General features: G+C 45.2%; 1 protein-coding gene across 1 annotated transcript in view; it reads right to left on the bottom strand.

Annotated features, from left to right (window-relative positions):
- The window catches only part of disp1 (dispatched homolog 1), a 106,267-nt gene that overhangs the window by 54,024 nt on the left and 34,538 nt on the right, over positions 1 to 17,705 (bottom strand). Inside the window, exon 3 of the mRNA XM_080791143.1 lies at positions 14,029 to 14,107. The gene's annotated coding sequence lies outside the window, so the exon portion shown is untranslated. The remainder of the gene's footprint in view (positions 1 to 14,028; positions 14,108 to 17,705) is intronic.

Raw genomic sequence — 17,705 nt, 5'->3', positions numbered from 1 at the left:
ATGGCCTCTCTTAAACACCCATGCCAATGTGTACTTTGGCGAACTCAGACACAGGCAACTCAGAGATGTGCAATGCTACCAGCAGTTCAAAATCAATACTTAAGGGGAACAAAAGTTACTGCAAAATATGGTTTGCGTCGTGGCCGTTGGCTGCAGCAACTTGGCTTTTAACCCATTCTGAACGGGAACCCATTTTGGTGTTAGCATCATGTTATGCTTTAGCTATTGAAAAATAGCAGATCTACAAGCTCATAGCGCGCCACCGAGTGGCGCGCTACGAGCTTGTAGGTCTGCTATTTTTGAAAAATCGAAGAAGGACTGACATTTTTAGAATCTGATCTCAGGTCAGAATGGCTTAATCAGACCAGTGTGTGTCCAGTGGAAACCTCGTATGAATCTGATCTCAGGTCAGAATGGGTTAATATGTACTGAAACAGAGCGTCAATTGTTAACAGGCCAGGTGTGTCACGAGTTCTGGTTGGACGAAATCACTAGTCCCACAATGCACAGACCCTAAAAGTCCGTCTCTCATTGGGTATAGGAGCTGCATGACGATGGCGTGCGTGACTCTGGGGCAACCAATCGGGTGCCACCGTGCGTGCAGTAAGCCGATACATGAAAGGCCACATCAATGGACTACGATTACAAACCATCTCGACGGCAGAACCGTAACGGATACAACAGAACATTCTTCAGAACATTTTAGCCCTCATCCACGAGCAAGTATATACGATTGAGTGAGCAAGTCACCTCATCACTGTTCAAGTACAGTATGTGCCCTGTCTGTAGCCATCACGGTCATCTACAAGTGTGTACATACGGTACATATGTGTGTGCATTGTTGTGTGTGTGTGTGTGTGTGTGTGTGTGTGTGTGGGGTCAGGTGTTGAGTGTCTTCAGAGTACCAGCAGAGTGTAACACAGACCTGGTGGGAAAGCGGTGGGGTTGACAGCAGCGGGCTCCATGATGGATGTCTGCTTTGACAAATGGATCCTACAAGTATTCTCCTGAACGCACTGATGTCTGTCACACACACACACACACACACACACACACACACACACACACACATGCACGCACACACACACACACGGAGGCACGCAAGCTTTTGATAATGATAGCTCGAATATGCACAGACCAATGTGAATTGTGCACACACACACAAACGCACACGGCACCAATACTGCAGTTGGACAGCGAATGTGTGAATGAAGGAAAGGAGTGATATTTATTAGATAGAGAAGACAGACAGACAGACAGACAGACAGACAGACAGACAGACAGACAGACAGACAGACAGACAGACAGACAGACAGACAGACAGACAGACAGACAGACAGGTGGAGAGGATGAGGGGAAAACAGTATGATGAAATGAGAAAAAACGCTATCAGTGTGTGTGTGCGTGCGTGTGTGTGTGTGCATGCGTGCGTGTCCATCTGTGCTTCCTATATAAACACGGTTGAGATCAGAGTGATCAGCCAAGTGGCTTACATAAATAATGGTGGTGTGTGTGTTTGTCCACATCTGACACCACCATGGCCCCCGGGGGCCCAACATCCAAAAACAGACCCCTACATCAAAAAGAAAACTGATACACTTCCATGGGGGACTAGACACAGGTGTCTGTGTGTGTGTGTGTGTGTGTGTGTGTGTGTGCATGTTTGTGTGTGCTCATGTGCTGTTAAGTTTAGACAGCTGTCTAAACTTACACAAAATCGCAATTTTCACTACAAAAATAATAAAAAAGGACATACAATACATACGGTTTGGGACAAAGGTTTCCACACGGCGATGTAACATACATTCACAAGTCTGTGCGTACATTACAACATACAGGTGTAAATGTGCATTTCTGACTGCAAGTGTGTGTACATGCATGCACGCGCATACAGGTGTGTGAGTGTGTGTGTGTGTGTGTGTGTGTGTGTGTCTGTATAGGATCACTCAGCCCCATCCATCCATGCCACCTCATGAAAGCATGGAGCCAACCGAGCGAGGCAGCCGTGAGGCCCTTGGATACATCAGGGCATGTTTGTGTGTGCGTGCGTGTGTGTGTGCATGCATGTGTGTGTGTGTGAGTGTGTGTGTGGTGTGGTGTGGGTGCGCAGCCTCTGCCAGGCATGCATGTGCATACTCATTGGGGGCCTCAGGCCTGTTCGCAATTTTATCCCCCTTTATACTTATGTGTGAAAACAAGTTGTTATTGTTATGACTCAAACAGCGGGCACCGCTCCGCCTGGCGTCTGAGAGACGGGCAGAGTGGAGCAATACATACTAATCTTTGAAGGAGAAAAAAAAGAGTGAAGATCCGTCCAGCTTTCGCTTCGGCCAAGCGCAGACTTTATTAGCCGTCTGTACGTGTCCATAAATATTTATAAACAGTGTAATATTGTAATAAAGGCAAAAAGAAAATAAAACCCTCTCCACGCCTTGAAGGAGACAAGGGGCCCCTCGATCTCAGCCTGGCATTAATCTCGCGGCCATTAAGATCGGGCGGGAAATTATTAGTGACAGGCTTATGGAATTACATCATGCTTTGGGCCGAACGGGCCTCCTCCCAAAAGGCATTATAGGGCGAGCATTAGATTTTTTTTCTCACAAACCCTTCACTCACTTTTCATGAATGCATATCTGTGCTTAGTTCAGACTAGACTCCCTGGACCACATGTTGAGAAGCGGTGTGACGGGCCTGCGATGTACGATGGACACAAACACCATGAGACTCACAGAAACGGACTTTCTCACACACTCACACAAAGTGTGTTTATAAGGAGCTAGGATGGACACACACACAACGCGCGCGCACACACACACACACACACACACGCTGTGTTGTGAAATGTTCCGATGAATGACCGCGTGCACATTATTAATGACAATCACCATCACATTATTATCATTTGGCCTGTGCTAATGAATAATTAGATTTGGTGGTATAGCCTGCATAACATGCATTACAGACATTACGCAGCACACAAGCATTATGCAGGCACACAACATCATTCCTGCAGCTGAGGCTGAGCTGCTCGTTAACCCATTTAGGCCTCAAAATAAAACAAATATATTCTAAATCCTCCAGTTTTCTGAAATCATTATTTTCACGATTTTTCAAAAATAGCAGACCTACAAGCTCATAGACCTACAAGCTCATAGACCTACAAGCTCATAGCGCGCCACCGAGTGGCGCGCTATGAGCTTGTAGATCTGCTGTTTTTCAACAGCTAAATTATAACATAATGTTTAAAACACCAAAAGGGGTACCCGCCCAAAATGGTTTAACATGCGTAGGTTTCCTGGCATGCGCTCGCTATAGCAGCCCCTATGGAACCCCTCAGTCCACCCCCAGCCCCGAAGCATTTCACACCATATCCGACATATTAGGGCCTCATTAAGACTCATTAAGACAAAACCGTAATGGACCGTAATAATCGCATGATTAATTGCTCATTAATTGCTTTGGTCGTGGAATTGTAGTTTAGCTGTTTTGACCGACGACAACAACAAGCGTTCGACAGGAATATTGTGTGACTTTGAGACAGTTTCTGGGGAGGGATTTCTGACACAACGTTGGCTGTAAATATACAGCAATGTGCTTTGATCTCGTACACAAGATATGGCAATGAGGAAACATTAAAAGAATAATAAGAAAGAAAGGAACAAGAAAGAAGGAAAGAAGGAAAGAAAGAAAGAAAGAAAGAAAGAAGGAAAGAAAAAAAGAAAGAAAGAAAGAAAGAAAGAAAGAGTGTCTAAGAGAGCCTATTTCATCCATGTGATGTCAGGAGAGGCGGAGGGAGGGATGGATAGAGAGATAGAGAGACAAAGAGACAGGGAGAGAGAGCCTATTTCACCCATGTGAAGTGGGAGGGAGAGAGAGAGAGAGAGTATATTTTCCCATGCAATAATCCAGCCAATCAGTGTTGGTTTCGTCGACTAAAACTAAGACAAAAGTCGACTACCCTTTTCCAATGACGAAAAATTAATGGAAACTAAATAAAAACTAAGCTATGATGGCTAAAACTAAGACTAAATATACCAACAATTTCGTCAACAAATAACAACTAGACTAAAATGTTAGGAAGGGACTAGTGGACAAGATATCCAGTATAAGTCATTTTACAATTAGTTGCATGCTGAAAATAGACGATCTACAAGCCCACAACACGTCGCAGCATGGCGCGTTGTGCGCTTGTAGATCATCTATTTTCAGCAACTGAAAAAAACTGTCGCTGTGACTAAAACTAAATGAAAACTATTCAAGAGACTAGGACTAATATACTAAAATCAAAATTTGCTGCCAAAAACAACACTCTGGGTATCGAAACCTGATCACAGATCGACAACACTTCACTGGGCAAGCTGCCTTTTCTCTGTATACTGTAGCTATACAGAAAGAAAACATCACACCTGTGTGAAGTAAGGCTGTACCCTAGCCCTGGTTTTAGGACTCCAACCTTCGGCAGGAATCTTCGAGCAAACCTTCGAACCATTCGTTTTTTATTAATTTGAAAAATAACCTTTGAGCTCCGAACCTCGGATGCATATGCATATCGCAAAAACGAATGGTTCAAGCCCATTAATTAAGATTCGAGTGCCAACCCTAACGAGTGAAGCTTAGTGTGAAACGAGGGGCGCTCTTATCATCGTACATGATCATACATCATCTCATTCCAGCCAATCACAAGTTGCGTCCTCACTTTTGTCTTCAATGTTTGTGTTTACACGAACACTAAAAATAATGTCCATTCATTGTCAATGACAGCGCAATGACAATGGCAACCTCTCTCAAACACAATGTGTTTGAGAGAGGTTGCCCGTTGACCCCGACACAATGTGCTGTTGCTGAACCACTTCAGACCGTGTGAGATGAGTAGCCATTGGTGGTGACCTCAGAGGATTTATGAGTTTACAGTAAATCACTGCTCTAATCTGGATAACAAGGACCCTCTGTCTCTCTCTCTCTCTCTCTCTCTCTCATATTCCTCGGTTCTCTTCATTTCCATCTATGTCCATCTTCCCGTCTTCATCACACTGTCACTCTCACCTCTCTCTACTTTATTTACCTTCTCTCCCTCCCTCCCTCCCTCCCTCCCTCCCTCTCCGTCTCACTAGACCTCCATCAAGGCCTATTAGATCCGCCTGCCCCTTTGCCAGGCTGTTACTTGGGGGTCATTACTGTCACTCAGAGGGCGGTGGTGAACGGGGGTGAGAACAAAGACCCACTTCAGTAGCGCTCTGCTCTCATTCAGACGCTCTGCTCTACCTTGGACACGTGGCCGTTAATTGTGATGTACTGTACCAATGTTTACAGCACCACTAATCTTACTGGAGGAGAGGAGAGGAGAGGAGAGGAGAGGAGAGGAGAGGAGAGGAGAGGAGAGGAGAGGAGAGGAGAGGAGAGGAGGCTAAAGCAGTGGTTCTCATTTCAGGAATTTCAGGGAATCTGTGGGTTCCTTTAGGGGGGGGGGGGGTGTCTAAACTGACCCATACAAGTCTGTAACTCTGACGGTATATAAATGGAACCAAATGAACCCTTAAAGGTAGCTGACAGCTATACCACTAGCGGTCAGCCTGTCACCAAAACCCCACTAGACAGCTGCGGAAAAAACAGATAAAATCGACCCCGGTCCAATAAAAAAGTAGTCGGCAGCAGTGTGCAAACGTGAATGACATAAAGTGAGGTCGATCTTTGTTTTTTTTACGTCCTCTGAAATTCCCTTCGATATACGTCTGTAAAGGGTGGTTATATATATATATATATATATATATATATATAGGGGTGCACTGCATGGTGGCTCAACCAGAGCACAGACTATAATATGCTGCTTGTGAGCATGAGGAGGACTGGGATAGAAAATGTACCCCCTTCTTGTCTTGCACAGCAGTCTCCAAAAACAGAGAGAGAGAGAGAGAGAGAGAGAGAGGAGGTAGGTAGGGGTTATATCTGAGGAGGAAAATATCCAGTTCCTTCAACAATCAGATCTGGAACACAAAGAGGACCTTGGAGTGCAGAGGAGCCTGCCAGAGAGTATGGTGAGACGTAATGGCACAACCCATACCCAGCAACACTCAATAGCATCATACATTTGCGCACGCACGCGCACACCGACACACACAGACACACACACACACACACACACACACAGTCACACACACACACACACACACACACACACACACACACACACACACACACACACACACTCCGCGTTGGCTGGGCTCTCCGATGTGGTCACAGCTTACACACACGTTCCCCCGTTTCCCCTCGCCAGGTCACGGATCAATCTGACGGATGTCATTTAAATTCATGTTTATAGTTTATACAAATAGTACAAGTACAACATTATGACCACATTCTGCTCCCATGACCTCTCCGTTATCAAACTGTGGTTTCCCTCATCTGAAGATTGACATAATAGCACTCCACTATAACACACCGGCTGACGGCTTTTCCTTCAAGAAACAAGCAAGCCATGGCAGCACAACTTTGTCATTATCTAAGCCAGTAGTTCCCAAACCTTTTCATGTCAAGGACCCCCAAATTGACACTAATTAGCCCACGGACCCCCATTTGAAAAGATATGCCAGGGACCTCTATAAGAGAAGATTTTTTACGGCTCTAGCAAAGATTTGTTTGACATTAATTAGTCTATACGGACCCCCCATTTAATGGCATTTCTATCTCTGGGACCCCAATGTATATTGTAAAAACAAGGTTAATTGAACTCTGAGAGCGTACAAATGGAACCAAATGGACCTGTTATGGTCCATTTGGTTCCATTTGTATGCTCTCTGAGATACAGTCCCATGAGGGTCCATTTGATTCTCCCTGGACCCCTGGGGGTCCCCAGACCCCACATTGGGAAACCACTGATCTAAGCTTCTCGAAGACACAGCGGGGAGACCACATTATAACCTTCCCACGACCCGTGTTTGGGTCCCGACCCCGTCTTTGAAAGACACTGGGCTGGCCTGCGGGCCCTGCATGGGATCTGGTCAAAGTCTCCTTTCTCCTCCCAGCTGGCCATTGTTGTGGGACCTGATAAATATTTACTCTTCCCAGAGAGAGCGAGAGTGAGACGGGGAGAGAGAGAGAGAGAGAGAGAGAGGGAGAGGGAGAGAGAGAGTCCCATTGTAACGGATGGGTCAGAAACACTGGCAAAACAGCAGGATCTTCCCTTCCCTGCCGGCACCCAAAGACTCCAATACACTAGCTCCTCATTGGACACACTATATACCCCAATACACTGGATCCTCATTGGACACACTGGTTAGTGTGCGTGCGTGCGTGCATGCGTGTGTGCGTGCGTGCGACAGAGAAAGACAGAGAGAGAGAGAGAGATGGTGCACAGACATTGACTGAGAGAAACAGGGGCGCAGAGAAAGACACAGACAGACAGATCTACAGACATGAGAGAGGAGAGACCCACAGAAGAATGAGAGAGCGGGTGCTTTTGAAAAGAGTGGAGTGGAGAGAGGGAAGCCCGCGGGGAGCCATTTAACACAGCATACCACCACAGTGTGCCTTATACAAGACAATGGATGCAAAGACGGACCGCAGCACCAAACAACAATGCGTTCGCAGACAACAAGCTGTATAGTGTTATATGAATACACGTTATTCCTTCAGGCTGCGTCTCCCTCTTAGACGGTCCTCGACAACCAAAGGAAACCCAATACTTCTGTTTCTCCAGCAGAACAAAGTGGGGCACTGTCAGGTCAGGTTGAACTCAAACTGTTCATGTCAAGATAACGACAGCACCGTCGGCTTGGTTGAAAACCTCAGCCCCGAGATGACAAATCACCACTAATTTAGTCTGCTAAATTAACCCATTCTGACCTGAGATCAGATTCATACGAGGTTTCCACTGGACACACACTGGTCTGATTAACCCATTCTGACCTGAGATCAGATTCTAAAAATGTCAGTCGTTCTTCGAATTTTTCAAAAATAGCAGACCTACAAGCTCGTATCGCGCCACTCGGTGGCGCGATATGAGCTTGTAGATCTGCTTTTTTTCAATAGCTAAAGCATAACATGATGCCAACACCAAAATGGGTGCCCGGTCAGAATGGGTTAAAGAAAATAAACAAGGGACATTGGTTTGAGACGCACAGAGTGAAAAGGATATTAGACGCCTGGTGCACATTATGCAGCTTTTAGCCAGATCGTGCAGTTTCTGAATTTCACGGCTCTTTCTACTCAACTAGTGTCATGGAGTTCTGGATCAATCAGTAAATGAATGAGACAATAGGAGTCGAGACAATATTCCAGGTGGTGATGGTTATGTTTTAATGCACATGATGTCATGGGGAGAAGTACAATAACACTACTGGCCATATATGGAGCGTGTCTTGTGTGTACAGGGTTTGATGAGGTTATATCATATATGGAGATCTAAGGGTGGCAGCGGGGGCAGTGTCTTGAGTGTACAGGCTTTGATGAGGGCCCAGGTAGGGCCGGGCCTTAATTTTCAGGACTGTTGAGAACTCTAGTTTTCGCCGGCTGCGCTAATAACATTGGGGCGGGCATGACCGTATATGGAGGCGTGGGGTGGGTGACTGACTGACTGACTGACTGGAAATGAATGTTTTCATAGTAAATGTGACCTGCAGTCGCAATAACAATATAGTAAAATGAATAATTCTTCTGCGCTATAGGAATCTCAAGGGGTGACAAATATTAGGATTCCACACAATGGTCAATGCTCCCATAAACATTTTATGGTCATAACAACTATAAATACGCTTCTGCAGTCTGCTTAAGAGCTCAATGCTCAAAACAATACTTAGTTGGTGGTATAACCAAAACATCTTCATGGGAGAATTGTCCCTTGTGTTCAGACAGAAACTATATTTCAGTTTTCTAGCGGGTTCTTCCGTTGAGCACCTGGTCTTTATCATTTGGATGTGCGTGTTTTTGTAAACGTTTTGCGTAATTGCAGTTTTCCCTCCTGGCTTTCCAACAAGATTCCATCTACATCCGTCTTGATCCAAGGCTATGTGTCTGTATCAGACGTTACTTTAGAACTTTAGTTAAACTTGCAGAGTGACGCATTACTTTACCTGGGTTAGCCGACAGTACATCTTGCACTTGAATGTTGACATTATAATCCCTTGGTGTTTATTAGCAAAAATTAGAAAATAGGCTACAGCTCATAGTGATAAACACCACGCGTGAAATGCTATGATAAGGGTTCAGTGAGGTTCCTCATTTTAGTAGCCAATCAAAGCGAATAGCACACTGGAATATGACATTGAGCACCGCAAAACTAAACAAATAAAATAACAGAGCCAATGTGAAAAAGGTGGGATATATTCCTCAGCCTAGTAGGAAAGTCTGTGAAAGATTTCACGTAAATTGCACGCTGCGTTCATGATTTGAGGCTTTTTTTTATAGGATCCACAATCCAAGGGAAAGGCCTGTAGTCTGTATGTGTGCCATTAGTTTGCAAGGCCTGGCTTGTCCTGTCTGGCCCTGTAATGGAAGGTGAACTACTGAACTACTACCTGTTTCTAACCCCACGCTATTGTCATGACGGTGCACAGCAAATTCCTTGGCATTTGATTCCGCAGGCAGTTATAATCACATTAATATTGTGAAAACAACAATGTTGTTGAAGTGGTGCACAGACATACAGACAGACAGACCAACAAACCCACCATCCTCAGAGCGCTGCCAATACCGAGGCTAAAAACTCAAACTCGTCTAAATATTAGATGGCTGCTCGCCACTTAAAAAAATCCCTTTAAAGTAAATAAATAAATAAATGTAAACGGTGGGGGGAAAAAAACCTTCCCCCCCCTCCTCGTCCTCATGTATCCAACAACCCTCACGAAACACCATTAAAAATCAATGAGCTGAAAAAGGAAAGGCTTTAATCAAGAGGCCGAGAGACCAAAAGCGTCCATGCATTATTTGGATGCGTGAATTTATGTGCTCATGCACAATGTATGCATGCTGCGTATATATAGGAGCCAGCCTGCATCGTATCATACATGCACCGTTAAAGGCCCTGCCTGGACTTCCTCCACTACTACTGCTCTGTGTGATCAAGGCCAAACCTCTCTCGACAAAACCACAGCGCAAAGAACAATAAACGCTAAGGTTAGCGTTGTTCTTCTGAGGTTCAAACATCTGTGCCTTTTTCCATCATTGATCGCTTCCTTTCTTGTGCCGTCGTGGTTAGACGACCTGCTTCCTGTCTGGGAATAGGCTCGGAAATGAGCGATGACTTGAATGTGAATTCTGTGGCTCTGAGAGGAGAGACCTCTCGTTATAAGCTGAATCATGCATGAGTCATATGAGAATATTTGTGTTCTATGGATTTAGCTACACACACACAGTGCTAACCACTTATAATCCCTAGCCTATATTTTGTTGTACGACGAATAGTGGAAAAAAGCCGAACTACAAGCTCACATATAGCATCGTGCTGTGTGCTATTTTTTAAATACATGATAAATATTTAATCGAGATCCTCTTAAGTAAGAAAGCGATCACACGACGCTGGTACCAACAGGACCCACCAACGAAAGAACATCGGATGGACATTACTGAGGAACTGTATGTTATGGAAAAACTAACATTCATACTTAGACTTAGAAAATACTTGAAAATGTTCCTTTAATGACATGGCCAAAATAGGAACGTCAGGTTGAAAGGAATCTCTCAAGCACAGATTCCGAGCTACGCTACTTGAATCTGCCGGTGCAGGAGCGTTCAGAACGTGCATACATTGTTGTTAGTGGGAATGAAAACATGGGCACCCCACTGAAAGAGGAGGGCCTAAGGCGGAGTGAACGGGCAACAAAAATAATGCCCAAATCCTGCATACAGTACATCTCTTTGCTGTATATATTCAAAACATTCCCTTAGATGACATCTCATGACACAGAAAATCCATATTCATGTTGTACTACAGTGAATGTAATCTTTTTTTGGCTTTTGTGCGAACACGCAGTGCGCTGTCAGACCAGAGCCTATATGTGGCACACGCCTGGACCACTAGGCCAGCGGGTGCCCCAATGAATGTAATCTTGTAATGGAGAATACTAATAATACAGAAAATGCTTTGAATATGTCACACAATAATAATGTGCATAAAATGTCTTCAAAACCAGATTTGCAAAGATAAATGCATGCTTTTTCTCGTTGCATTACATGACATAAGCGTGCCTGAACGTTGTAAATGACTGCTTGTTTTCCCTGACATGGGGCCAAAGCTAACCAATCACATAAATCTCCATTTGAACATCATTCACGCAGGGAAAAAAGAAAAAGAAAAAAAAAAAGAATATATCATTCGGCTGGAGAAGCCGCCAAGCATCCCGCTGAGCTTATACCCTGATGTAATTCCCCCGCACCTGCAGCTCGTTATGCCGAGGAGTGGCGCATTAATCACGTTTTCTTAACACCCGGCCTGCCCTTGCAACACAACAGTTTATTAAAATAAACAAATCATAAACGTTCAAAGTACACATGATCATATCTGCAATCCCACGCCATCGCAGCTGATGCTTCTAATGGCAGGTCCACGGTTGCCAGGTTGTCTGCCAACAGGCAGGGATTAGTGCACATGAAAAGCCCAGCCCCCCCGAGGCGCCATCACATAGACACACAGACGTACTGCGGTGTAGTTAAACATCCCGGCTAACCTCTCATTACGCTAATAAAGACTGCTGGGTCACCTGAGGCGCTGGGTGACGACGCAGCAGCCGTGTGCAACACTGTGGGATCAAAGAAATCAGGCCCTTTACCGTGTGCGTGTGTGACGTGTGTGTGTGTGTGTGTGTGTGTTGCATGTCAAAGACAAAGAAAGGATATTAAAGTGAGTATGAGAGATACATGCGTGCAGGGTGGACGCACGCCCACATGAAGAGAGCATGTGTGTGCGTGCGTGCGTGTGTGTGTTTGCGTGTCAAAGGTGGAGCTGAAAGTGGTGGTGAGCTGGTGAGTCGGTCTGCTATTTTAGCACCCTATCTACAGTATGAAGCATGAACCAGGCTCAGTAGGTTTCCCATGCACACGACAGTCAACACAGCTGCCAGGGACGGAAACGCTGCTTACTGGCAGACATGCTTTGAGACAGCATGATAAGAAAAGTCGCATCCTTGCCATAAATCACGGGGGAGAAAAAAAACGCTCCCGTAAAGGCATTTATAAACCCATTTTCCCTTCAACTTAAACTGCGTTAATGTGGTGTTTACCCCCCTCAGGAAAACACCCCCCACTTATTTCTATAAGCCCCTCAGCACAGCTGTGTGCACACAGTTTCGGACACATTTTCTACCCTCTCAGAGTTAAATGAACACTGTGAAGGCAGGCAGGCAGGCAGGCAGACGGGCTATGTGCGCAATGAGTCGTGGGTAAACAGCTTCACCTGGTGCTTTTTCACTGACCCAGTTGTAGCGAGCTGAAGAACAAACACTCACCTTTTTACTGTTAGCCTGTCTGGACTTGCCAGAGAGAGAGAGAGACAGAGAGAGAGAGCGAGCGAGAGAGAGAGAGAGAGAGAGAGAGAGAGCGTGAGAGCGCTAGAGCGTGCGAGAGAGAGAGAGAGAGAGAGAGAGAGAAATGACAAGAAGAAGGCGCTTTCCTTTATAGCTCCAAGCATTGCACAGTTTGCACGTTTTCTTTGCTGGGTTGTTTGCGATTATGGGACTGATACAAACAGTATGTGCTGTGTGTCCCAGCGGATGAGAACGTCGGCTAAAGGCCCAGATTCAAATGAATTGCAGGGAGAGATGTATTTGGTCACAGAGGAGCTGGAGCGCACGGCAAGAGTCCTTAAATGAGTTCATGTTTGGGTCTTGGAAAAGGTTCAGAATCTTAATCTAAATCTGACATTAAATAATTGTAGCTGTAGTCCGACATAATGGCCTCTATCTGCATTTTATGCCACACTATTGGCACACTATTGTCTTTTAAAACAGATAATTGACAGATTTATACAGAAGTTATAACCTTTCATGATTTGTGTAATAATAATGATTTGTGTAATAATTCTAATTTCTTTCACATGCATTTTGAATGCAGAAAAAACACCTGGCCCAGTTGGCACACTTGCACAGAGTATGTTTCAGTCAGACTAAAGCACGCTGAAGTGTAGCTAGTGCTTGACATTTAAAATAAGGTAAACTAAAGACATGCCTGCCTAAAATGAAAGACACGTGCAGTCGTGCACAGACAGTGCACAGGGCTCCAGGGTGCATCCTGCACAGACAGTGCACAGGGCTCCAGGGTGCATCCTGCACAGACAGTGCACAGGGCTCCAGGGTGCATCCTGCACAGACAGTGCACAGGGCTCCAGGGTGCATCCATTTTGGGCACACATGCACCAAAACATCTGTCCAGTGAACCATCTTCTTTTTTCTTTTTCTTTTTTTAATTTGGTCACACCAGCGCACCTTACAATCAGCAGGCGTGTGTATGTGTGGGGACATTATATGCAGGTGCACCTACCACTGAAAACATTAGGTGCACCAGTGCAACCAACTAAAAAGGTTAGTCTGGAGCCCTGGTGGAATGTGATGCCTTTTAGGGTAGCTTTCTTGAGCTCGCTAGATTTGTAATTTCTTAAATGATCGTCTATTTCACAGAGCAGACAGTTATATGTGAGGGATAATCAAAGTTAAACGGCCCAAAACGGAGATCTCCGTCTTTTCAAACCCATCTGTTGATTGCCCACAAGTTACAACTACAGTGTGTGAGCGTCTGCTTGTGCAACTTCCATTCCATTCCATTGTAATGGACGGGAGGCAAAATCTTCTAGCGCTGATTTCTGTGAATCTAATCTAATCTAATCAGAACTTGCATTTTTGACAACCCATCGCAGCTAATCGCGGTAAAATAATTCATGACTCGGGTGGTCGGCGATCATCCCGTGAAGGTTTTGGTTAGCCGTTTGCTAGGCACTACACATGTATGCCTATAGTTTAGTCAGTAAAAGAATGAATGAGCTGCGTGAGCTTCAAATAGAACTATATAACCCAAGTTAGCAGTGGTACATGAAACAAGATGTCTTACCTGTGGGATGACGACGAACAACGCTCTGCACCTGTTCATGCGTTCAGATTTCCCATCTCTTCACAGCAACAGATGAATTCTGGGCGGGGAAACACAGAGATGTGTATAAGCATCATAAGAATCAAAGGAGAGGGTTGTTCCGGAGAGAGGAATCAGTGTATAAGTAAATTAATACAAATGTTAATTGCATCTAATCACTGAACCTGATGAAAGTCAACGTATAAAATCTGGCTTGCTACTGTATATATATTGGGTGATGCAGTGAAGGTCCCCACTCATCTCGTATTGCTATTCTGCTGCTGGTGGAGCCGTGTGTTTTTTCCAAACAAATCCACATGGGGTCGAGCAACTGTACGACAGAAGGGCCTAAAGAAATGTTGGACTTGAAAGCCACTGGGTTCATATTTCCATGACAATATACTGCAAATAAGTAATTTCAAGCACAGCTGAGCTGACACACAGAAAACGAGCCTGCAAAACAAAAACAAGTGATGATGAGGGGAAAATTGTTTTAATTGGCAGGCAGAGGTGCAGAGAGCGATAGAGAGACAGACAGACAGACAGACAGACAGACAGCCCCAGAGAGATTCTAAGAGGGAATGTGACATACTGTGACATACTTGACTGAAAGTTTCAATAGGGCCTCTTTGGAACCACGCACGCACGCACGCACACACACACACGCACGCATGCACGCACGCACGGACGCACGGACGCACGCACGCACGCACGCACGCACGCACGCACGCACACACACACCCTTTATACATCTTCTGTTCTTCCGTCTCCTCCACCAACCTTGACCTTCCGACTGAGAGGTCACACCAGTGCTGGGTCCTCTCAGATCGTTAATAAGGTCAGGAGAGGTCAGTTGATGGTACCATAAACTGACAGAACAACACGCACGAGCGAGGCACATACATGCGCACGCACACGAGCATGCGCACACACGCACACACACCCATGACTCTCTGCTACGTAACATTGATCCTCTCCACTATACGTGACTACACTGTGTTAATCACGTTAACCCTGGTGTCCCTTTCTTTTTACCAGCTGCTATGAAATAGCAAGCTGAGTCTATCATCGATGTGCAAGCTAGTCCTCTAGTAGTCTAGTAGTCTAGTCCAGCTGGTTTTCTCATTGGCTGACGTCGCTGTGCTAGTCCAGTTGCCTTACTCATTGGCTAAACCGTGATGCGCTGTTTCTGTTGTGTGTGTGTGTGTGTGTGTGTGTGTGTGTGTGTGTGTGTGTGTGTGTGTGTGTGTGTGTGTATATGTGCACACCGCAAATATGTCCGGACGGAAACAAACGACACAGAACACAATAGCTCTGCCTTCGAGAATTTTGGTTCCTAGTACCTAAACTACTGCGCTGAAACTGACACAGAGGCAGTTATAGCGGACCCCCGCAGATACTAATAATGCTGCTGGTAATTCATTGATTTAATCAATTTGGGCTTGTTTTTCTTTTGGTCGAAGATGCTCCATAATGATCAGAAATGTTGTGTGATCTTGTACACCAGCAATGTCTTCCTATTTCATGTACAGTAGATTTTTTCTTTTTTGGCGAAGAGATGTCGCAGAAAAAGAAGGGGGAGGGGGTCCAAGTACAGTCGAGTTGACTGTACTTGGACCCCCCCCCCCCCCAAAAAAACAAGTTTACCAAGTCTAGACTATGGGGTTTAGGTGCTTAGTGGTTGTGTGTGGATCAATGGGATGTTCATGGCAGCAACACAGCGGGGGTTTAAACCCACTGGAGCCACACATACTAAACATGTATGGACCTTATGTTTAAAAAGATATCCACCTTAACCCTTCACACTAAACAAACTGTAACTCTAACCTTCACTCCAACTACTGCAATTGAACCCTGACAGAGAGTAACACCACACGCGCGCACGCGCGCACACACACACACACACACACACACACACACACAGTTAACTGGACTGCTGTGTCCTGCTGTTACACTGAACTGGCGGCAGTAATAAACACAACCCTATGTAGGAAAATGGAGAGGTGAAGCAAGGCAGGGAGTTGAGGGGGGGGAGGGGGTTATTATGAGTTATGGTCAATTAACTTCAAATGCGGATAATTCAGGAAGTGTTGTGGAAATTCCGACAACAATGGGAAACACCAGGCACTCGTTTCCCAGACAAATTATAACCCGTCTCTAATTATCACTTCACGGAACAATGTATTTTCCACTGTTGTTCACCTACGACTACGTGGACAGTGTCGAGAGGAGAGAAGAGAAGAGAGAAGAGAAGAGAGAAGAGAAGAGAAGAGAAGAGAAGAGAAGAGAAGAGAAGAGAAGAGAAGAGAAGAGAAGAGAAGAGAAGAGGTAAACTCGTGAGGTAAACGAGAGGAGACAATTTGATGTAGGGATAAGAGACCATTTGATGGGAGATGACAGGTGGCTGTATGCCCCCCCTCCCCCCCATCCTTCTGCCGCCAGCAGCCCTGGCAGGAAGGGACAGGTAGCCTAATAGCAGGGTTAGCACAGGGTTACAGGGATGTCCTTGGCAGCTCTAATGCTGCTGCTGAACAGAAGGCCATTCAGGCTCAACATATGGTCCATATCAACAATTACTAAGGTGTGCTGTGATACGCAGAAGATGAAGGATACCAGTAGTCACTGAGGAGGAAGGAGGAAGGGAAGGGGGGGTGAACAGATGCAGAGAGGCTTTTAGCCAATTTAGAATAATGACCTTGGGTCAGAAGGGTGTATAGAACCTAATGTAATGCCTGAAAGTCCAGTACACCTCAGTTCAAATCAAGCAACACCCGCTCCCCCAGACAGCCGCGGCCTACTCAAACATCTGTAGACAGACTGGCGTACATAGAAGAACATTGTAGTTTGATTTCTGTTTTCTGTTGTCCAACACAGTTGACCAGTTAGTCGAACTGTTGTGTTCTATGTAGACTGTATGTTTCTATGCCTGTGCCGTGTGTCCCATGTAGACTGTATGTTTCTATGCATGTGCCGTGTGTCCCATGTAGACTGTATGTTTCTATGCATGTGCCGTGTGTCCCATGTAGACTGTATATGTTTCTATGCCTGTGCCGTGTGTCCCATGTAGACTGAGGAACACAAAGGAATGAGAATAATTCTGGTCCCACATCCTGGTGGCAGGGAATGACATGCGGCCTGCAAAAGCAGAAACACAAGTGGCCAGTCATGGTATAGCACTCCTGCTCAAAAATAAATTCCAAATAGTAAACTACATTTTACAGTTTATGCTTCAAACAGTCAACGCAAGGTATTGAGAACAATGTTTCTCCGTTCCTGGAGAAACTATAGGTAAGATACGGTAACAAGTGTTAGCCTATACTGTTAACAAGTGTTGTTAACATCTAATAAATATAAGGAGAAGGTACCATGTGACCTATGAGGTTTGTATGGATGTAATGGCCATCCTTCAATGTGCAGGAAGCGGCAAAAATTGTAAGATGAAATGTAATAAGTTATAATAAGCCAAAATATGAATAAGACAATAAAAAAGACCAGAGAAATGCACAAGTCTTGTTGTGGTATATAGTACTTCTTCAGAGCTGCGACAACAAAAACAGATCTCTACAAACAAGTGGCCGCGGTGTCCTCAGGCGGAAATGAGAATAATACTTCCACGCTAATTTAGCTCAAGTCCTAGACAAGACTCAGGTTGACCCTGA

This window comes from Protomyctophum bolini, assembly GCF_963924005.1.
Source record: "Protomyctophum bolini genome assembly, chromosome: 19".
Classification (NCBI taxonomy): Eukaryota; Metazoa; Chordata; class Actinopteri; order Myctophiformes; family Myctophidae; genus Protomyctophum; species Protomyctophum bolini.
This window is presented reverse-complemented; position numbering and strand designations above follow the sequence as displayed.